Below are 24,041 nucleotides of genomic sequence, written 5' to 3'. Positions count from 1 at the left end.
TCATGTAATCTTGGTTAACGTATATCTACGGACAAGAGCTGCACTTTATTTTAGTAAGTGACTGGGAAAGTTTGTTTTAAAAAGTGCCAGTGGAGTTGTTTAGAGTTATGGAGGTCACAGCTCGCTGGAACCTCTTTGTTTATGTTTGGCTGGCTTACACTGGCTAGTGTATGGGAAAAAAGGGGGACTGAAAATGCTTTGAATTTGCAGCCTGGCGGACAAGAGCTGTGTTTGGGAAGGTTAGAATCCAGCATTTTGCAGCCCTGAGCAGAGGGGATTGCCCATTGGGCATGTTTAGGATTTAACAGAGTGGTGGAGGTCTGTGGAAATATGAATCCAATGTTTGATGGATACCGTGTCGGTGTGCTCTGAGTTCGAAGGAAGATGATGCGATTATTTCAGATTTATCATAGTTAAGTTTGAGAAAGTTGATTTGAAGCCAGGATTTATTTCAGTGATGCAGTCCGTAGGGCTATTCGGGTACTTTGAAGTGATTTACATCGGAATGCATCTCTTGGAGGACTCCCGCTGTTCAAGGGAAGAAAGGTGTGAAATAGTGACGTCATCCTCGCTGGAAATGTGGTTGGAAATGGCAGGATTGACGCGAGAGTCACAGTGGGTGAAAAAATTGACCAACATGAGAATTAGGTCTATTTCAATAAATAGATCAGGTTATTTTCTTTTTATTATTTGTTTATTGGGCAGCTATTGGGCCAGAGGCTAAAACAGGTGTCTGCAACAGGTGCATGGGATGCTAAGAGAGGTATTGGAGGACATTGGATTGACTTTAAATTGAAATGAGAATTGAACAGGTGGATTAGGAAAATGAGTTTGTTCAAATAATCGTGGCATCTGTGGGATGCAACAATTTTGTGCCAGAATAGTGTATGGGGAACCGTCATCTGGGAAGCGTCGTTAAATGGCAGTAGGTTTAGACGGGTATTGAAAGGGTTCGTGCAATGTCATTTTGGGGCACCACTCGACACAAGAGTGGTAGAGAGCTGAAGTGAATTCTGCCAATATGGTGCAATAGGGTGACAACTGTGTTTTATTTGGAAAACTATTTGTTTGCAAACTTGGTTCGTACATAAGCTAGCAAAGAGATTATGCCAGTCTGAGGGAGTTTGTGTCCTTTGGATGGGAGCTGGAGCCTTGTAGGGTTGGGGCTGGTGGCTCGCCATTGTCTGTCTGCCAGTTATGGTGGGCAGAGGGAAGAGGGGTGATACTGCTCTGGCCTCTTGCTTGGCAGAATTGAGTATTGCTGGGTTTACCCCTGTTCAAAATTGAGCTCTCGAGAGCTGATTAACATTAGGATGCATCTCTCAAGGGACCCCTGGGTGGTCTCGAGAGCTGAGGTGTGAAATATGGTGACATTGTCTTGTGGACACTTTGTGAGTGGCTAGACATGCGCCTGAAAGGGGAAATTGTATTCATAACTCATGTGGGTTGTGTCTGAAGGAAAGGTTTGGGAGGAAGTGTGAAGAAGGTCGTGGAAAGTGCAAAGATGATTGGATTGGAAAGTCGACTCAGATGGATTATTTGTCAATGACAGGTGACTTTGTTAGGAATTGTTGAGGAAGTAGAGGAAAAGGTTGTAAAATGTTAATGGAAAAGACAGGAAATAAAGGAAAGTGGTTAGTTATGGACTGTTGTTTTTGAGATAAGAAGGTGATACAAGGGGTTGGCTTGCACTGGGAGGAACCAATGAATGTAAAGTTGTGAATTTCGTTTAATAATGTTGCGTTAGATTGTTACATGCAGAATGACCCCAATCGAGGAGGTGATTGGGGGCTGGTGAAGATTGGATCACGGCTCTGCAGACCAGGTGAACAGAACTCCACCAGGTATGTGGGAATCACATCAATTGAATTATTGCTCAAAGGGAGGTGATAGAGCAAAATGAAGAAGATTGTCATGTGGACCGCAAGGCTAACCTCCGCTCTTGCAGGGAAATGGCTTTGGGAGGCTAGTTGTTGTTTTTGGTTGACTCTAGGTTCTAAAACCTAAGGCAAAATGCATAGAAGGGTAAAGTTGGTGATTGCGGATGGAGATTAGCTAGAGAACTTGGAGACGATTTCGTTATTTTTCAGATAATTTTTCCAGTGGGTATATACTGGTGTGAAATTCGCGTATCTAGGAAAGAAGGGAAAAAATGTCCAGGTATTGATAGGATAACAGTGAAATTTTGAAGGGGAGAATACCGATTATTTCCATTGACCAAATGGGGGGGAAATGGTTGGTAAATCATGTATTATTAGATGTAGGGAAGATGATTAAAAGGAAGGTATTTTCGGAAATTGGTGAAAGTAAATATGGCATTTAAATTTCCAGACACGACACAGGAATTGCGGCTATGAATAAGCCAACCATCTGAGAAATAAGGTAACTAAATGCCAATTGGTGGGACGGGGGGCTAGGAATTTGACCATGGTGTGTGTAAGAAAGTATTTTTCAGGATGGACGATGAAGAAACCGCCGTCGGAAGACCATGATCTTGACCACAGAGGCCGTCGACCTGAATGGGTCCTACAACAAGGCAGATGTGACCGGCGCTTCAGAAGATTGTATTGATTTTTGTGATGACTGATACTTGTGTTGAAAATCCCTTGTGGGAACTGGCTGATGCCTGTATTGATGTTTGTGATGACTGTGATACTTGTGTGGTAAACCCCTTGCGTGTACTGGCTAACGCCTCTTATGTATTACAAGCTCACAGCTGTACACCCCCTTCCGACCCAACTATGGATCTGATTGCGACGCTGGGTCTGGCAGTCGAGGGACCCGACATGGATATCCTAGACCCGCAAGCCGACCAGGCGTCCATGGGAGACTTTGACATAAAGGAAGTCCCTCTCTTTGCTTCAATGTTTTGGATCTCTTTGCTTCAAGTGATTCGGATTTTAACGCTCTGTACCCTGACCAGGAACATGAGATACAAGATACTGACAACATTATGTATTCCCCAGAACAGCAGCACGTGAGAGATCTCATGGGCATGATCGTTGATTAACTTCGAAGATCTGCAAGGACCGCATCTGCAAAGGGTGGGGGGAGCAAGTTCCGCAGGGGAGGTTGTTGGCCCCCTGGCGGAGCAGAACCTCATCTGGACCAGAGGCCTTCGTTGTGGATCCGAAACGTTAATAGACTTTCATGTTCTGAGTCTTCATGTTCCAAACACGCACAACATGACACCTTTCAAACATGCATGCAAGGTACTTTATGTGCGTGGCATGCCTTTGGAGGACACACATACAACACTCAATAAAGCCCGATGTGGCCACATATAACACTATACTCTTTTGCTTTGCAAATAAAGCCGATGTGGCCTGGTCTCTGTGATACGTAGTCTCGTAGAGACCAAATGGGGGAATGTCGAGATCATGCCTTTTATTGTGCCTTATGTAATTGTGGTTTGCATTTAATAATGGATGCTTTGTGAAAAGGATTAAGCTTACCATGTTCCCTCTTGTTTTGAACTATGTTTTATTGTCCAACTGTGCCAAAAAATGTAGAAAGATAGTGAAACTGCTTGCTCTGTTAGACCCCTAGTGAAAACGCGTCTGTCTGTCCTTGACCAAAAGCCAACATGGAAGATAAGTTTTGAGAATGTCACGGTGCTCTTTCTCCCTCCCGCATCTTGCCCTTTGCTCATGCCAAAGAAGATAGGACATTGGTGGGGGTACTGGTCAACGTTTCCCCCATTGTGCATTATACTGCTGAAACTTGCCAAAATTAGCGGAGATTTTTATCACACTCTGCAAGTATATAAGGAAGTTCTTTCTGTAAGGAACTCAGGAGTGTATGTGGCCATGCTGTTCATTTGTGAAGGGTATGACTCTTACACCCTCCACAGCGCTGTGATATTGGTTCATCATTAAATCTTGTTATCTCTTGAACTCAAGGTGTGGAACATGGTTCTGTTCTCGACATATATACATATACTAGCTTGGCTCGGCTCGCTGCGCTCGCCTCACCACGCGTCGTTACTGAGGAGCGGGCTTATTTTAACTGAGGATATGACTGTACCTGAGTTGTTGTGTTGTCATGATTTACACCAATCATAATACAAACAATTATTTTGCACAAATGTATTTGTTGTGTTTGTGATATTACATTTTTACAGTCATATTTAGGTTGAAGATTTATGTTGAATGTTTTTTTTTCAAGAAAGAACGCCTCAGCACATACATAGGGGAGGGGTAGGTGCAGACCGGAAGTTTGGGACGATTACACCTCACCACCACGTAATTCAAAACACCTCACCACCAAGTAATTCAAAACACCACACCACCACGTAATTCAAAACACCTCACCACCAAGTAATTCAAAACACCTCACCACCAAGTAATTCAAACACCTCAGCCATGAAACACGTAATAAAAACACCTCACCACCACAAAATTAAAAACACCTCACCACCACGAAATTGAAAACACCTCACAGCCATAAAACACGTAATAAAAACACCTCACCACCACGTCATTTAAAAACACCTCACCACCACATAATTAAAAACACCTTATCACCAACTAATTCAAAACACCTCACCACCACATAATTCAAAACACCTTATCACCAACTAATTCAAAACACCTCACCACCACATAATTAAAAACACCTCACCACCACGTAATTACAAATACCTCACAACCACGTAATTCAAAACACCTCACCACCACGTAATTCAAAACACCTCACCACCATGTGATTTTAAAACACCTCACCACATCATTTAAAAACACCTCACCACCTCACAATTCAAAATACCTCACCACCACGTGATTCAAAACCACCACAACGTTATTAAAAACACTTCACAACCACGGAAACAAAAGTTTGAGGCAGTCGTTAAGTGACAACACAGACACTGCCCAGATGTGTGGATATATAGAAAAATGACAGTACCCGAGTTGCCGTTTTGTCATGGTTTAAACCAATCATAATTCAAACAATTATTTTGCACAAATGCATTTGAAATGTACGTGATATCACATTTTATAAACAATTGAAGTTGAAAAAAAAAAAGTCCCGAAAAAAATCCCCCCCCCCCCCCCCCCCAAAAAAAAAAAAATTGGAATTTTTTTCAAAAACAATACCCTTAGGACATACGGACGGGAGAGATATGTGCATACCAGAAGTTTGGTATGATTTCACAAAAATTTGAGAAAGTAGTTCAGTGACATCACAACACAAGACAAGACAACACAACACAACACAGACACTGAACAGATACAGTCACATGAAAAAGTAAGTACACCCCATGTAAAGTTTTGACTTTTTCAACATATTTCAACATACAGCTATTTGATCTTCATTTCAACAATATTGACAGATAAAGGTGATATAATATAACAAATATCATGAAACATTTACATTTTGTTGTCCATTGTATCATTTAAATGAACATAAATGCAAATTTTGCATGTGGAAAAAGTAAGTACACCCCTACATTTATCACTACTTCAAATACCTAAAATTAGAATCAGGTGCACCAGCTCAGGTGCAAATGATTAGAACATCGTCAGAGAGGATCTTGGAGGAACCTGTCTTATTTAAACCTCACACATTTAGTTTGGTTTGCTCTTTGTTGTTGAAGTGTGGGGCTTCACCATGCCTAGATCAAAAGAGCTCTCTGAGGCCTTCAGAAAGAAGGTTAAAGATGCCTACGAGTCTGGGAAGGGATTTAAAAAGATCTCCAAACAATTTGAAATCAATCATTCGACTGTCCTGAAGATCATCAACAGGTGGAGAAGATTCCAAACAACTGCCAACTTGTTCAGGCCAGGCCTGCCCCAGCAAGATCAGCCCGAGAGCAGACCGCAAGATGCTGAAAGAAGTCTCTAAGAACACCAGAATGTCATCACGGGATGTACAGGTAGCTCTTGCCACTGTTGATGTCAAAGTGCAAGAGTCTACCATTAGAAAGAAGCTGCACAAATTTGATCTACATGGGAGGTGTGCCAGGAGGAAACCTTTGCTGTCCAGAAAGAACATCAGGGCAAGACTATAGTTTGCCAATGAACACCAAGGCAAAGACCACCACTTCTGGAACAATGTGCTCTGGACAGATGAGTCAAAGGTAGAGCTATTTGGCCACAGTACCAGAAGACATGTTTGGCGAAAACCAAAGACAGCATTTGACCACAAGAACCTTATACCAACTGTAAAGCATGATGGTGGAAATATTATGGTTTGGGGCAGCTTTGCTGCATCAGGGCCTGGGCAACTCACCATCATAGAATCCACTATGAATTCTTCATTGTACCAGAGGGTGCTTGAGGATAATGTGAGGCCATCTGTCAGTAAGTTGAAGCTCAACCGAAGGTGGACCTTGCAACATGACAATGACCCTAAACATACTAGTAAATCCACCAAGGAATGGCTGAAAAGAAAGAAATGGAGGGTTCTGGAATGGCCAAGTCAAAGCCCGGATCTAAATCCCATCGAGATGTTGTCTGGGGATTTGAAACGAGCTGTGCATGCAAGAAACCCCTCAAACATCGCACAGCTGAAATAATTCTGCATAGAGGAGTGAGCAAAAATTTCTCCCAGTCGATGTCAGAGACTGGTAGACAGTTATAAGAAACGCGTACTTGAAGTTGTTTCTGCCAAAGGGGGCAATACCACCTATTAGAGCCAAGGGTGTACTTACTTTTTCCACATGCGAAATTTGCATTTATGTTTATTTAAATTATACAATGGATGACAAAATGTAAATGTTTCATGATATTTATTATATTATATCACCTTTATCTATCAATATTGTTGAAATGAAGATCAAATAGCTGTATGTTGAAATATGTTGAAAAAGTCAAAACTTTACATGGGGTGTACTTACTTTTTCACATGACTGTGTATATATATATATGTATATATATATATATATATATATATATATATATATATATATATATATATATACTAGCTTGGAACGGGCTTATTTCAGCTGAGGCTCATGACTGTACCTGAGTTGCTGTGTTGTCATGATTTACACCAATCATAATACAAACAATTATTTTGCACAAATGTATTTGTTGTGTTTGTGCTATTACATTTTTATAAGCAATTTAGGTTGAATGGTTTTTTTTCAAGAAAGAACCCCTCAGCACACACATAGGGGAGGGGTAGGTGCAGACTGGAAGTTTGGGACGATTACACCTCACCACCAAGTAATTCAAAACACCTCACCACGAAGTAATTTAAAACACCTCACAGCCATCAAACACGTAATAAAAACACCTCACAGTCATAAAACACGTAATAAAAACACCTCACCGCCACGAAAATAAAAACACCTCACAGCCATAAAACACGTAATAAAAACACCTCACAGCCATAAAACACGTAATAAAAACACCTCACCACCATGAAATTAAAAACACCTCAAAGCACGTAATAAAAACACCTCACAGCCATAAAACACGGAATAAAAACACCTCACCACCACAAAATTAAAAACGCCTCACAGCCATAAAACACGTAATAAAAACACCTCACAGCCACAAAATTAAAAACACCTCACCACGTCATTTAAAAACACCTCACCACCAACTAATTCAAAACACCTCACCACCACATAATTAAAAACACCTCACCTCCACGTAATTATAAATACCTCACCACCAGGTAATTCAAAACACCTCACCACCATGTGATTTAAAAACACCTCACCACAATTTGATTTAAAAACACCTCAACACCACATCATTTAAAAACACCTCACAACCAAATAATTCAAAATACCTCACCACCACGTGATTCAAAACCACCACAACATTATTAAAAACACTTCACAACCACGGAAACAAAAGTTTGAGGGAGTCGTTAAGTGACAACACAGACACTGCCCAGATGTGTAGATATCTCTCTATAATGCAAGCTGCCATTCGTTTTGTCATTTCTGTTCCTCACAACCCTGGTGTTGGGCTAGCGGCTAGGGTGCCGGTTTAGGATCCAAGGATCCTGGGTTCGAATCCTGGTCGATTGCTGAATTAACGCCAGGGGGGTTGACTCATCCTGTCATCCTTCCGAGGTCGGCTAATTGAGTACCAGTTCACTGGTAATTCCCTGTTTGTCGTTAAAGGTGGCAAAAAGGGTTGGCGTCAGGAAGGGCATCCGGCCGTAAAACATTGCTTCAAAAAGGGGACCGAAAAACAACAACAACCACGGTTCCCGAAAAAGGCCAACCCCCGCTTTGCGGGGAAAAATGGCCTCTAAAGGTGGTTATAATGCAAGCAATCGCTGTGTGTCTGTGTGTCTGTCTGTGTGTATGTCTGTGACCGCTGTTTCTCGACAACCACAGGTCCGATCTAAGTGAAACTTGCCAGGTATATTGCTGGTGACCTGAGGATGTGCCTTTTCAAGTTTTGGTATTAATCGGACAAGTGGTTACCAAGTTATGGCCATTTATTTAGCAAACACATACGTTTTGTACGTGAATGAAGGAACAGCGAAGGACGAGAGCGAAGGAACGGCGAAGGACGAGAGCGAAGACCGAAGGAACGATGAAAGTTTAAATTTTTCTTTGCACGTACGGTCAAGCTACAGCGAAGGAACCGCGTGCGTTTGGTGTTTCTGCCTCGCGGTTTGAAAAATTGGCCATTAAAACTAATTTGCGATTAATCGTAACTGCGATATGCGAACTTCCGGACAGTGAAGCCTTATTTTTGGTACGTACGTCAACGTACGTATGTCCACGTACTTACCTCCCCGCACGTACGGGCACGCACTAGTATAGAAAAATGACAGTACCCGAGTTGCCATTTTGTCATGGTTTAAACCAATCATAATTCAAACAATTATTTTGCACAAATGTATTTGTAATATACGTGATATCACATTTTATAAACAATTGAAGTTGAAAAAAAAAATTTCCCCAAAAAATTTAAATAAATAAAAAACAGAACTTTTTTCAAAAAAAATACCCTTAGGACATACCGACGGGAGAGATATGTGCATACCAGAAGTTTGGTACGATTTCATAAAAGTTTGAGAAAGTAGTTCAGTGACAACACAACACAATACAACACAGGACAACACAGGACAGGACAGACGCTGCACAGATATATATATATATATATATATATATATATATATATATATATATATATATATATATATATATATATATATATATACATATATATATATACATATACGTATATATATACATATACATATATACATATACATATATACATATACATATACATATATATATATATATATATATATAATATATATATATATATATATATATATATATATATATATATATATATATATATATATATATATATATATATATACATATATACATACACGCACACACATCTCGTTTTGTCATTTCTGTTCCTCACAATTCTATCTCTCTCTTTTATTCACACACACACACACACACACACACACACACACACACACACACACACACACACACACACACACACACACACTTGACAATGACTACTTCCTCATACACTACCAACGGACAACCAACATGGAAGGAGCAAAATGTAGACAACAGACAAAACACTCCCATGCTGACACAGTCCATACCCTATCTCGGGCCAGATGAAAGGTATCGCAAAGGCACGAAGGTGTAAGCCAGCGAGTGGTCTGAGGCCTCAGATCACTATAAATAGCCAAGCCAAAGAAGGTTCAGATAATGCGTGGCCAAAAGGGTACTTCCAGGCACAGTGTGCACTCAGATAAACCGCTTTCAGCCCACGTGCTTCCTCATTGCCCCTCCCTTCCAACGTCAACGGCAAGCACTTGAAGAACTCTTCTCACCTCCAAACACCGCCCTGGAATACCTTGACGATCATGTTTCTTGGAATTGAGAAAAAATTACTTTTCTTTGAAAATCCCTGGCTTTCTGCAGGATATTTGAAAATGTCGAATTGTAAGTCGGCAGTCTGCAAACATCTACACTTACTTGCTGTGTGACTGTGAATCATGCAGAGGAATACAATGGGTGCATTGTAAACCAAGACTCAGTGTTGCCAACAACAGAAATGATCCATAGAGCCGTGCACTTGCTGGACAAGTGTTTAATATTGTGACATTTCACTCAGATCCTGTGTTCGGTGCCTGCCATCTATCTGTTATGGATGCAACAAATAATAATAATTCAGGTTCAGATGCAAGTAAATTTACATACTGTAAGAGGTCAGTAGGTCCAACAGAGTCTGCACTTATGTAACCAACTTATGGTTGTTTATTGGTGATCTATCCTTGTAAAATGCTTATCGTCATGTAATGAGGTCAGAAGTATACTTAAAAATCAGTGCACACCTTTCTTAGTCTTTGAACAGGGTGTTCCAAAAAGATCTTGCAACTTTGGTTGTTAATATATTTAGTAACAAATTATTTAATGATACCCTTTGTTATGCCTCCGCCGACAAAGTCGGCATTATATTATTATGTTTATGATGCATTATGTTTTCGCGTTGTCCGTCCATCCGTCCGTCCGTCCATCCATCCGTACGTCTGTACGGGATAAACCTCGTTTTTCTCAGCAACCATATGTCCAATCGAGACGAAACTTTCAGGGTAGGAGTGACACCCATGCAGAATGTTTTTATGCTAATTGTGACACCATATGTTACGTGGTATGGCAGCCATCTTGGATTAAACGCAAATAATTAAATAATTATTTCTCAGAAACCGCCAAATGGAAAAATGTGAAACTTGGCACATTGTCAAGTACTCCCAATGGGGAACAAAAGCATGATAATGATGACATCATAGGTGAAGTGGTATACCGGCCAAAAATGTTTTAATCGAATTCCTTATCCTAAAAATCTGAAATTGCATGCACATGATCTATGACCCATTTTTATTGAAATATTAAACTTATGACATCATAGGTCACATGGTTTGGCAGCCATCTTGGATTGAAGGAAAATATTAAATAATCATATCTCTGAAACCGCTCACCCTATCGATGTGAAATTTTACAAATGTCATCTAACAGCACTGCTGCATATAGTTTGAAAATTATGATGTCATAGATCACGTGGTTTGCCAGCCATCTTGGATAGAAAAATGAACCTTATCCGATCAACACAAAACTTTACAAATGTTATCCCCTACCCATACATATGAAGAGTGATGGCATCTACCCGTTATGGGACTATGCAGAGGCATATTGGCAACACAGTCACATTGTCCTAGTTTTATATGATACAGAAACCCACAAAGTTCTCCTTATTTTCAAGGTTTGGTGGCTAAATGTAAAATAAAATGGCGACCCCACAGGAGAAAGCTCAGTGCATTGAATGTTTCATCGAGACGAGATCTGACACGGAAGTTCAGCGTAATTTCCGTACAATGTATGGGAGGAATCCACCATCGAGGACAAGTATCAGTGGTGCAAGAGGTTTAAGGAGACTGGAAGTTGTCAAAAACAGAAAAGTACCTGTGGACCAAGCACAAGTGCAGCAGATGTTGAACTAGAACGGCACTATGTAGAGCGCATACCTCCACCAGGCTGATTAGTTTATGCTTTGTATCCCACAGATAGCCGGATCTGGATTCGGACCTGAACCAAAATCTAATCGGCTTGTTCTTCTCACCAAACCAACTCGTCCACCAAGTTTATTCATAACTCGTCCATAACTTTTTTAAATATCATGTTAGATATCGCTTTTCACCCGATCTGTATTGTTTGTATCGATCTTCTGTATTATTGTATCGTATTATATTTGATCTGTATTATAGATCTGTATTATTGTATCGATCTTCGCTGTATTGTTTTTTTCTTTGATTTTCTTTTCTCCCCCCTAACTCCCCTGAATATTGTTACAGACGTGGCTTGGATGTTATTTACCGAGCGGTTTTATGGTATGACCACGTCTGCACAAGTTACCCGATTGTGCCCGAACGTTGACGAATCGCGCTATGCTAGACCAATGAAGGAAAAAGAAGACACACGGCTGGAATTAATACGACACGACACCAGGGATACGGTTCTCAAAGGTTGTTATTACAATAATGCGGAAGGTTTAGATTACAGGGACAAGAGGGAAACATAGGAAGGTGGGCACTTAAACACACTTATATTAACCCCACAGACGACAAATAAACGGGACAAGGCTCACTCACACGGGGTTTGATTGCAACGAAAGCGGGTAGCGATCGCTCCAGGTGCACCTGGGCTCAGGGCAGGATCACGTACGGTCCAGTTTAAGAGATGCGGTGGAGGTATTGCAGCGCTCGAGGGGTGTCGACTTCTCTCTCCAGGCTGGGGGCGCATCTGACGTCACATCCGGCGCGGGGCCGCGTATATCCGGCGGGGAGTGACACGCCCTCGGCTCGTTAGCTCCGCCTCGTGGAATCGGCACGTTGCTTCTCATTGGGTGCGTGCGGGGGGTTTACCAGGCTCCGCCCTTGACGAGGAGCTGACAAGGAGCCCCTTCGTGGTAACCCCGTGGAGCGCATGGTCTATGGCGCTAATCGAGCCGGTGTGAGGACGCATCCTCCCCCGCTCCGCCGCCATCTCCTCTGTTGTTGTTGTAATTGTTGTTGTAGTTGTTGTTATTGTTGTTGTTTGGGGAAGAAGATGGGAGGAGGTATGGGAAAGGTCCTAAACTCACTACTGATGCCATATAATCACATTCTGGTGCAACGAAGAGTCATAATTAATGGAAACGAGGCCTTAACTGACATAGATTAAGAATAATTAGGAAGATGTCCGAAAGTTGTCTACGTGTGGTGCGGTGGACCTGGGCACGACATTTAATGGGGGAATAAGGGGAAGGTCGGCTCTACTGATTGTTATTTACATGCAATGGGACTAGGGAATGGGGGATTGGGGAAAGTTGGGGAGTATTGGAGAAAATAGGGGAATATTTACAAGCGGATATGGAGGCCAAATTCCATATTCGCAACATTGCACCCTTCTCTACCCTCGGGGCGTCCCGACCCGATAAATTTTTACCTACTTTAGTGTGGCACGCAATGTAGTTCCCTCTACTATTAACTCTACCCTGAGTGCGACAGTTTTACAGATATTCACAAATGAGTAAATATGTCCCCCTGCGACGTTGCACCCTTCTCCTCACAGAAACACACCCACAGGATAACCGAATCCGGAAAGAATTCTCAAACTAAACATACAGCCGGTAGGGAGCATTATTTACAAGACTACGCTGCTATTTACACTACGATCCAGGACCTGTTTTTGGAGGAACACATGCAGATGTTATGCATAGAGAGAGAGCGCGCTTGCCAACATCGATACACCAACCCACGAGTGCTCTGTGGCCGACGGCCTTTAATAACGTGCAGAGCACCCTTTCCCAGCATCAAAAGCACCACCCCACCACCAATCGGTGCAGTCACCATTGTTCAATGATTAAAAATAAATTCGACAACCCCTAACCCTGCAGGTGTCTCTTGCTCTTCTTGTGGTGCACTTGGTGTTAACTAAAAGTGGTTCACCTGTATGGCATAGGTGCCACGTTGACCCAGAGGTCCATCCCCGGGTGGTGCTTGGCCGCAAACGAACTGCGGTCCATTGTGGGTGGCCACAAACATTGCGGTCCATATGGTGTATCGATCCCGGCAGCAAACAGCGAAAGTGCAGGCCCACAACTGCGCAGCCAGCACCTCTCTCTCCTCTCTCTCTACCCCAAAGCCAGATCCTCGGAGGTGGGAGACAAAAGAAGAAACAAGTGAGTAAGGTGGTAAGGGCGCAAAAGTGCACGCAATGTAAGGTGATGCACACTGGGGGCACATGGGAACCAGGTGAGACAGGTACGTTCCTATCGTACGCCCCCCCCCCCCCCCACCAGGTAACCTACATGGCCCCTCCCTTACCCCTTACTGCATCCACAAAACACAACACTACCCATAAACATCTACTTTACAAATCGACAAACATCCCTACTGTCTTCCCCGTTCCTCCCATAAACCAAATTCGTCTTCTCTCCCTCCTAACCAATCAAATTTGCCATTTTCAACTCTCCTCAAAATTTGCCATTTTCAACTCAACATCAAAATTTGCCATTACCAATTCATCATCAGTCCCTCCTAGGGAGGGAGAGATGGAATCACCCCAATGTCTCATCCACGTCGTGATGCGTCTCACAAATCCTCACAGCAATCTCATTTCCTGCACAAAACAAAGAAAACACAGGTGTGGAGTCATCATCATCACCACAGGTAAGTGGCTGCGTATGGTGCGACAGGTTCATCAATCCTAACTATCTCCTAAATGACTTTAACAACTTTACACTACCCGGGGGCTTTCTCCGGCCAAACCATTGGCCCTCTTACACTATGGGTTCTAAAAACCAATTCCCATTGGCCAAACTGTGGTGCTCTTCAATTTGGGGTCTCACTCCCCCGATTCATCTCCCGGTGCCCTCGTACAATTTCTGGGCTGCGACGTGTACCTCTCCCAGTGGGTCTACCCACCTGCACACCTCCACCACTGCAGTTGCCTCCGAGCTTACCTGCTCCTTACCCTAACCTAACTACCTGGGGAAGGCCCTTTGGCTCTCTCCCCACTCGGTGCCCTCTCTGGCACTGGGCTGCCCGATCCACACCCGGGACCCTCAGGCACCCACTCACAACTACCGGCTCCCAGAGCCCACCTGCGGCCTCACCTGGCCGACATCCTCACAGTGGTGGAGTGCCCAACCAACTACACACACTAACAGGCTACACGCCCAGCCATTTCCACAACACTAATGCACCCATCCACAACACCATTCTGCAACCGCACCACAAATGCCAATATCCAACCACAATTTACCTGTACCCTCTACCTAACACTTACACTACCCGCCCCGGGTACTCGTGAAAGGGGTCCACTCTTCCCCCATCCACACCTTCGCACCATGCACACCACTCCGTACCACTCACTCCAACTCTCTCCACACACCTGTACCTGCACACCTGTGCTCTCACACCTGGTGCCACCTGCACCCTTCTCTCCCCAAGCGCATTCGCGCTGATCCACACACTCACTACTCATACACTGCTCCACACACCTGTCCAGTTGCACACCTGGGCAATCACACCTGTCCAGTTGCACACCTGTGCAATCACACCTGTTCAATTCTCACACACACACGGCATCATCTCAGCTAACTACTCCCTTCTGAAACTTGCGCTTCCCAGTCGTCCCTTTAAACTATTGCGCTCCCTCGTCATTATAATCCACACTAATCTACCTGCGTCCCCACTACAGGTATCAGTCACTAACTAACCTTAACGTTACCTACTGTCATCTTCGCTAGATCCCTACACACAATATCCTAACCCACCCGGGCTAGTTTTCACTGCCATACACCCCATAAGCTATAGCTCCTTTGCCCCCCACATGGGAAGGGTGGCAGGGATGCCATCCCACCACATCGGGGGTCTCTCACTACCAATTTTGCACATCAAATTTCAACAAATCAAAAATTTGCCAATCACTACCCATCATCTGCCAATCACTACTGCCAATCCCTTGCCAATCATCAAATTTTGTTTTTCTCTAATTTTGGATCCAAAACACTAACCTCATCACCCAGTCGACTCACTAATACCTCTCGGTGCGCCAATCCCTGTCCAAAGCCCGGCTTCGTAAAGCCAAGCAATGGATGCTGGTTGTTTTGTGCCAGCGGGTGGATGCGTCCGGCATTCGGGGCAGGGACGGGGGCTTACCCGGGCCGAGATCCCACGCATCACCTCGGCGTGGAGCCATCCAATGTCCCGATCTCGACCTGCCGGCACGTCTCAACAAAACGTGGTCGCCATAACGACCCTTCCTATCGGGCTGCCAGCTCCGCCTAGTGGAGCCTGGACGCGGCCGTTCAAAGCGAGGCCCGGCACGGATCGCGCACGGCGGTCCTTTCGAACCCGCCGTGGCTCGGATCCCCGCTGGTTCTCGCGGCACGCGAAACCCGGCACGCACCGAGGGCCCGCTTCGGCTAAAAGTCGACCTAACCTTTAACCCGGTCACCGTCGATGCTTCACCTGCTTGCTTACACCCCGCAGCCCGTTCCTTGCTCACACCTCCAGCCGGTTCCATGCTCCTTGTACCGTTCCTTACACACCCAGGTACACCCATTCCACTCACAGCCTTGGTCACACACCTGACCACCGAACACTTTGGCACACATTCGTTGGTAGCACACCTCACCAATACACCGCTTCGCACCCCCTCTGTGACAATCACAGGTGTGCTCTCATTCGCACACCCAACCACGTGCCTCACCACCAACTCCAGCGTGCATTCCCACTCACGCTCTACCATTCCAGGTGTACATCCTTCCATCCCAGGTGTACATCCTCGCTCACCTGTCACAACCAGCTCACTCTCCTTGTCACTCTCACTACTCTCACCTCCACTCGTGACAACGCACTCACCCTTACTCTTGACAGCACACTCTTTCCTCATGCACCTGTCCGTCACACACCTTTCTCGCGCACACTCTCCCGTTACACCCTCTGTAACACTCACCACAGGTGGACACTCTTCCTTACTTCTGACAGCGCACTCTTTCCTCATGCACCTGTCCGTCACACACCTTTCTCGCGCACACTCTCCCGTTACACCCTCTGTAACACTCACCACAGGTGGACACTCTTCCTTACTTCTGACAGCGCACTCTTTCCTCATGCACCTGTCCGTCACACACCTTTCTCGCGCACACTCTCCCGTTACACCCTCTGTAACACTCACCACAGGTGGACACTCTTCCTTACTTCTGACAGCGCACTCTTTCCTCATGCACCTGTCCGTCACGCACCTTTCTCGCGCACACTCTTGCGCACACTCTCCCGTCACACCCTCTGTAACACTCACCACCCCGCGCTTCCACGTGCTCCCTCGCACACGCGCTACGACCGACTCACTCTCGCCAGCACACTCACTCCTTGGCACGCACTTTTTCCTCACACACCCCAGAGTCGGACTTTCTTGCACACCTCCATTTTCGCACACCAGACCTGTCGCACACTTCACCAACGGCCTCTCACGAACACCCGGGTCTATCTCGACCCCCAAGCCTCTTAAATCACCTGGCGCATCATACGCACGACCATATTGGTCACCACTTACACCGGGTCCTCTTTCTCTTCGCTTCTCCTCCATCACCTGTGAATCCCTCATCCGGTTAATGAGCACATCATCACGATCCGAACACAGACTTTGGACCAATTCTTTTACTTCCTCCTTTATCTCTTTCTTATCCTCTCTCCGTCGCTTCTTAATTTCGCTCACCCCTTCTTCCACTTCTTCTAATTTTTGCTTCATCTCCTTCATCTCTTCGTGCGCCCCTTTAAGTTCTTCCTCTAACTCCACTTTATTTTTTTCTATGTGCTCCCGCACCTCCCGCTCTTTAACCTCCATTACCTCTACCACCTTGTCCATTTTCCTCGTCAGGTCCTCATGTACCGTCTGGCACTCTTTTTTAATTACCCCTACGTCCTTTTTCATCTCCTTCTGTGTCGATTTTAAACCCTCTATTACCGCTGTGTTCTTCTTTACCTGGTCCCCCAACTCCTTTTGTCCCACTGTCAGTTGTTCTACTCCCAGCGTCAACTCCTCTATACCACCTTGCAATTTTACAGTCCCCTTTCTCACCTCTTTCTCCATGCGCTCCTTACAGTGCCTCACCTCCTCGCGCACTCCTCCGACCTCCTCACTCACTCCTCTTCTGATCTCCTCTCCCATCACTTGCATCTCCTGCCCAGATGCCACCCTCATCTGCTCCATTTCCTCCCTGTGAGCATCCAGTTTGGTTTCTACCCCCATTCTGACCCCCTCTATCTGCTGCTCCATTTGTTTAACTTCCCTTTCCGCTTGGTCCCTCATGTCCCTCAATTTGCCTTCCATACTGTTTTCTAACCCCTCTAACCCATTTTTCACTCCCTCTATTTGATTCTCTTGAGCGGCCATTCTGTTTTCTACCCCCGTTAACCCATGTTTCACTCCTTCTATCTGATTCTCTTGAGCGGCCATTCTGTTTTCTACCCCCGTTAACCCATGTTTCACTCCTTCTATCTGATTCTCTTGAGCGGCCATTCTGTTTTCTACCCCCGTTAACCCATTCTTTACTTCTTTTATCCCGTTGTCTAACCCCTCAAATTTCTTTTCTAATCCCTCACCGGTACCCCTCATTTGGCCCTCCAATCGCTCACCCTGAGCATCCATCCGGTTCCCCATTACCCCCATTTGCTCACTCTGAGCATCCATCCGGCCCTCCAATCGCTCACTACTCTGGGCCATAAGGGCCTTCATTTGTATGAAAAAAAGGCCCCAATCCATCGGGGGCGCTGCCACGGTCGCTGGCGCGGTGATCAGCGAGGCGCCATTTTGCGCGCCCGCTTCTTCGTGCGTGACGGCGCTATTTTGCGAACCTGCCGCCCTCACTGCTTCGCTCTCCTCCTGTCCCTCATTTTGGTCCTGGATCGACCCTACCTCACTCTCCTTTACCGGACCCCAGCTGTCTTGATCCGCCATAGCGCGACTTTCAAAATTCGGTTTTTATTTTATTATTTTTTTTCGTAAAACAAATTCAAATTTCGCCGTTATAATTTCGCGCGGGAAACGCGCTCCGAATCGATTCGGTCGAGCGCCGTACGCGCTCCGGCCCGATTTTCCCTCCCAAAATTTGGGCCTAACTAATTTAGTCCCGGGTTCGAATTCCACTCCTCGACACCAATTGTTACAGACGTGGCTTGGATGTTATTTACCGAGCGGTTTTATGGTATGACCACGTCTGCACAAGTTACCCGATTGTGCCCGAACGTTGACGAATCGCGCTATGCTAGACCAATGAAGGAAAAAGAAGACACACGGCTGGAATTAATACGACACGACACCAGGGATACGGTTCTCAAAGGTTGTTATTACAATAATGCGGAAGGTTTAGATTACAGGGACAAGAGGGAAACATAGGAAGGTGGGCACTTAAACACACTTATATTAACCCCACAGACGACAAATAAACGGGACAAGGCTCACTCACACGGGGTTTGATTGCAACGAAAGCGGGTAGCGATCGCTCCAGGTGCACCTGGGCTCAGGGCAGGATCACGTACGGTCCAGTTTAAGAGATGCGGTGGAGGTATTGCAGCGCTCGAGGGGTGGCGACTTCTCTCTCCAGGCTGGGGGCGCATCTGACGTCACATCCGGCGCGGGGCCGCGTATATCCGGCGGGGAGTGACACGCCCTCGGCTCGTTAGCTCCGCCTCGTGGAATCGGCACGTTGCTTCTCATTGGGTGCGTGCGGGGGGTTTACCAGGCTCCGCCCTTGACGAGGAGCTGACAAGGAGCCCCTTCGTGGTAACCCCGTGGAGCGCATGGTCTATGGCGCTAATCGAGCCGGTGTGAGGACGCATCCTCCCCCGCTCCGCCGCCATCTCCTCTGTTGTTGTTGTAATTGTTGTTGTAGTTGTTGTTATTGTTGTTGTTTGGGGAAGAAGATGGGAGGAGGTATGGGAAAGGTCCTAAACTCACTACTGATGCCATATAATCACATTCTGGTGCAACGAAGAGTCATAATTAATGGAAACGAGGCCTTAACTGACATAGATTAAGAATAATTAGGAAGATGTCCGAAAGTTGTCTACGTGTGGTGCGGTGGACCTGGGCACGACATTTAATGGGGGAATAAGGGGAGGTCGGCTCTACTGATTGTTATTTACATGCAATGGGACTAGGGAATGGGGGATTGGGGAAAGTTGGGGAGTATTGGAGAAAATAGGGGAATATTTACAAGCGGATATGGAGGCCAAATTCCATATTCGCAACAATATCTTACCCTTCATCAAACGTTTCAAATACAAAAAAAAAAATCAAACAAAAAAATTATTTCTTATTTCCTTCTCTCCTCGCGGTCCCCGCCCACGACCACGTGCTTGTTGTCTCGCCCACCCCCTGTATCACCTTATTCTTCTTCCGCTTCAGCCGATACTCACCTTTCCAACTCTAGTTTCCTCCATGCTCATTCAACCCTTTCTTCTTCTTTCTCAGATCCATGCCCTCACTTCAGGGACTTTTCCCAGATTGTTTTTCACGGTTTTGTTTAAATATTATTTAAATATGTTTAAACTTACCCCTGCAGTGTTTTATTCAGTGGTTTATTACAACATGCTGTTTTTCTTCCTGCTTAAAAGGCTTTTTACAATTTCCTCTTCAATTGATTCCACTTCAAAAAAAATTCAATTTCTCACAGTTCCTCCTTTCTACATTCTCTAAACCAACCTTAATTCCACCCATCCTCTAACGTTTTCAAACGGATCTCCGACTTGAAAATCACAATAAACCCAGTTTGTAATAAATGTTCGTTTTTCATTAATCATCCACTTTCTAAACTCCTCCTCAACCCTCCCCTCCTACCTCTCCTCCTAAACTTCCCTCTCACCCTCTTCTCCTACCTCTCCTCCTAAACTTCCCTCTCACCCTCCCCTCCTAAACTTCCCTCTCACCCCTCCCCTCCTAAACACCCCCTCACCCCTCCCCTCCAAAACTCCCCCATTACCCCTCCCTTTAAATTCTTCCCCCTCACCCCTCCCCTTCAAATCTTCCCCTCACCTCACCCCTCCAAAACTCCCCCCTCACCCCTCCCTTTCAATCCTCCCTCCTTGCCTCTCCTCTCCTAAACTGCCCCCTCACCCCTCCCATCCTAAACTCCCCCTCGCCCCTCCCATCGTAAACTCCGCCTCCCCTTCAAAACTTCCCTCTCACCTCTCCCCTTCAAAACTCCTCCCCCCAACCCCTCCCCTTCAAATCTCCCCCCCCCCCTCCTCCCATATTTCTCCAATTCTCCCCACTCCTCCTTAAAGCTGCCTCCTACCCCACTTCCTCTCCTTTCTATCTCATACCTCCACCTCCTCCAACCTTCTACTTTGCTCTGTCCCCCCTCAAACATCACCATCAAACCTTTTGTCCTCCTCATCCTTCCCTTTCTCCTAGCTCTTCTGCAATCTCTGACACACTATCATCAACTCTCCCTACCTCCTCTTACCCTACCCCTCCCCTCCCCTGTCCTCTACCAGATGCTCCCTCTCCCTCTTCCTTAACGGTATGGACCTCAAACATCCGGGGCCTTCGCTCAAATCTGACTGATCTCTCCATACAGATTGCTTCTGACAAACCAGACGTAATCTGCTCAACAGAAACTTTCCTCCTTCAAGATGTCTCTGAATCCTCAATATCTCTCCCTGGTTACTCCCTCCTCTGGTATTATAGACCTGAGCCTCGTCCTGGAGGCGGGGTTGCTATCTTTATCAAAAACTCTCTTACTCACTCTCCTTGCACTGCCCTCTCTCCACCACACCCCAGGAGTACCTCTGGCTATGGCTTCCTCTCTGCTACCACCTTTTGTTCATATGTGTTTGTGCCGTCCTCCAAACGATGACTCCATTTACATTTCGCTGTCTGACAACATGGACCAACTTCTATCCACTCATCCAAACTCTCTCTTCCTCATATGTGGCGACTTCAACTGTCATCATGCCAGCTGGCTGGGTGTGGGTACCTCTCTCACCAGCCAGGGAATCTCAGCGAAGGACTTGTGCGACTCATTGGGACTGACACAATCTGTCAATTTCCCGACCCGAATCTCAGTCAATGGAGCATCTTCTCTTCTAGACTTGGTTATGACCAACTTCACTGCAAAGGCCTGCTGTTCGTCTTCTGCTCCAATTGCTTCATCTGATCATTTGCTTGATAAAGTGGACATCTGTCTGGCCATTATCAGAGAGACTCCTCAACATCGACGAGTCTGGCATTTCACTCAGGCTGATTTGTACGGTCTTCAAGCAGCCATCAATCATCTGGACTGGTCTCCCATCTCTATTGCCTCTTAGTCTACTTGCCAGCAATGTGAACCCGGAAATGTTGAGTACCCCAAAGTTTTAAGTTATAAATGTACAGTATGGGTCCCCAGCACTTAGAAACTGCCGGATGCTAACTTGCATATGTTGGGCAATTAGCAAAATTAGCATTAATAGCATTAACCCTATCAAACATAGGCCTGGGACACTGAAATTTCTGTTTCGCTCTATTGCTCCACTTTTATTCACAGGTATTAGAGGTAACAAAGGCAAGTACCATACCAAACTAGAATAATATGACTATGGGTAAATAATATCCTCAAAATTAAAACACAAGTATACCCAAAATAATCAGAGCTGAAAAATATGTGCACTAGTTACACAACATAAAACTTCCATCAAGAAAGAGCGTCTTGCACTTCTACTACTCTGCACTGTTATAAAGCATATCCTCATCATAAAACTCATCCTCGTCTTCATCTTCTTCTCCTGACTCTACATTCTTGTCATATTGCTTCCCTTGCTGTGAGTGTGTGAGTGTGTTGCAACATGTACTATCAGAGCCTTTGCAGAAGCAGTAGCTGGTACAGGCCAGGCCTGCAGCTACGCAGCTGCACTTTGCTGTTAAACAGGGCTTTAACCCAGCTTTGCAGCTACAGCTGATCATTTCCAACACGGCAGGAGGAGCAACGGGGCTTGCATCCAGGATGGGCATGATGACTTCCTCTCCCTTCTCGCCTTCCTTCTTATTCCATCCAAACTCTGTTATGTCCACAGCTGGTGGGTCAGGGCAGTCTGCTGCTTTCCAAAGCAGCACCTGTAGATGGGCACGCCGTCCATGGAGGAGAGCGTTGCGCTCTGTAGGAGGCAGTGTCTTCAGTGCTGGGGGGGGGGGGGGGGGGGGGTTTGCGCTTTCGGTAGATGTCATATCTGGCGACGTTCAGAGATGCCGACTCCCTCTCGTTGTACAGAGCCAGGAAGAAACCACTCACTGCCTCTGTAATCTGTAAATCAGTAGCTCCCTCCTCTCCGATGAAGTGAAGCAGGTCACCAGGTACTACTCTCATGGCCTTGAGTGCGGACACCTTCCCTTTCCCCACGGGATAGGAGGTGGTGTCACATCCGGAGAGAGCATGCATAGCCAGGATGGAGCGACACTGCTCACCGAGATTCTCTACTGTCGAATTGATGTTGAGAATAGTGCCATCCCATCTCTCCATCTGCAGGTTACATGTGATACCCACCTTCCAGCACCAATAGACCATGAGTACGAAAACATCAGTGTCGTCGCTGAGAATGCGGACTGCTTCAGCTCTGCGACTGGCTGCATCCAACATGTATGAGATGAGGGAGACGTCAGCCTCGTCATGAGTGACAATACTGTCTGCTTTGCTGACCATCTTGATGTGATCTCCTATGCTGTGTGTGCACAGGAGCTCACCCAGTCTCCGTTTGTTTGTCTTGCTCTTCATCACTTTGTCGCGGCTAGGTAGAGGGGTTGTCAGTGAGAGTCGGTACTCTGTTGAGCTCTCCCCAGCTCTTCTCTGCCTCTCGTGGTCTTTGGCAGAGACTTGCTCATACCAGTCAAAGATGACAAATGTTTCGGTGATGTAGCGATTAAGCCGGCGCCCCATGCTAGCTGCGAGGTCAGCCACAGTGCCTGACGATGGCCACACCACGTGGTAGATGAGCTGCTATGCATCAACGAGTACAACATGTGGTGGGTGGGGATTGGGGGCAAGGATTCCAAGACGCTGGACGATCACAGGCCTGTTACCCTTCCTGAGGCATCCATACTCATCGATGATGGGTCAGGGACCGGGCCGAGCTCATAGTCAAAGAGGGCAGAGAGCTCCATTCTTCTCTTGCTCCCCACCACCAGCAGCCGAGCAAACAACGCCTCAAGGTCACATATGATCTTCGCATTGACCTTCACTCTTTTTTTGGTGAATGTCATTGTCACCACCTTATTTGAGATGGGCGCATGAAATCTCAGGAAGTGATGAAGAGAACAGTGTGCTCATGTCCTGTCCGATCTTCAATGCATCTTGCACATTCACCTTTTCATCTGCCACCTGGCCATTTATGATATGGTGGAGGGTCGCAGTCTCTATGGTGAGTGGATGGGAGTTTTCCTGTAGCATTCAAACGGAGCAATAGAGTGAAACAGAAATTTCAGTGTCCCAGGCCTGTGTTTGATAGGGTTAATGCTATTAATGCTAATTTTGCTTATTGCCCAACATATGCAAGTTAGCATC

The 24,041-nt window shown here is 45.7% G+C and overlaps 1 protein-coding gene across 8 annotated transcripts in view; it reads right to left on the bottom strand.

Annotated features, from left to right (window-relative positions):
• LOC137417775 (inactive rhomboid protein 1-like) overlaps positions 1-24,041 on the bottom strand; it is a 120,001-nt gene that overhangs the window by 86,301 nt on the left and 9,659 nt on the right. For 2 of the 8 annotated variants that reach the window (XM_068103673.2, XM_068103676.2), the window contains exon 1: positions 9,556-9,745. The exons of 5 other annotated variants lie outside the window; for them this stretch is intronic. The gene's annotated coding sequence lies outside the window, so the exon portion shown is untranslated. Of the gene's footprint in view, positions 1-9,555; positions 9,746-13,443; positions 13,776-24,041 lie in introns of those variants that run through there. One more of the 8 variants, XM_078785965.1, reaches the window with a different exon arrangement.

The sequence above is a fragment of the Myxine glutinosa genome, chromosome 10 (genome assembly GCF_964187855.1).
Source record: "Myxine glutinosa chromosome 10, kmMyxGlut1.1, whole genome shotgun sequence".
In the NCBI taxonomy this organism is placed as follows: domain Eukaryota; kingdom Metazoa; phylum Chordata; class Myxini; order Myxiniformes; family Myxinidae; genus Myxine; species Myxine glutinosa.
Note: the sequence above shows the minus strand (reverse complement) of the source record. Positions and strands in the feature narration are given on the sequence as shown.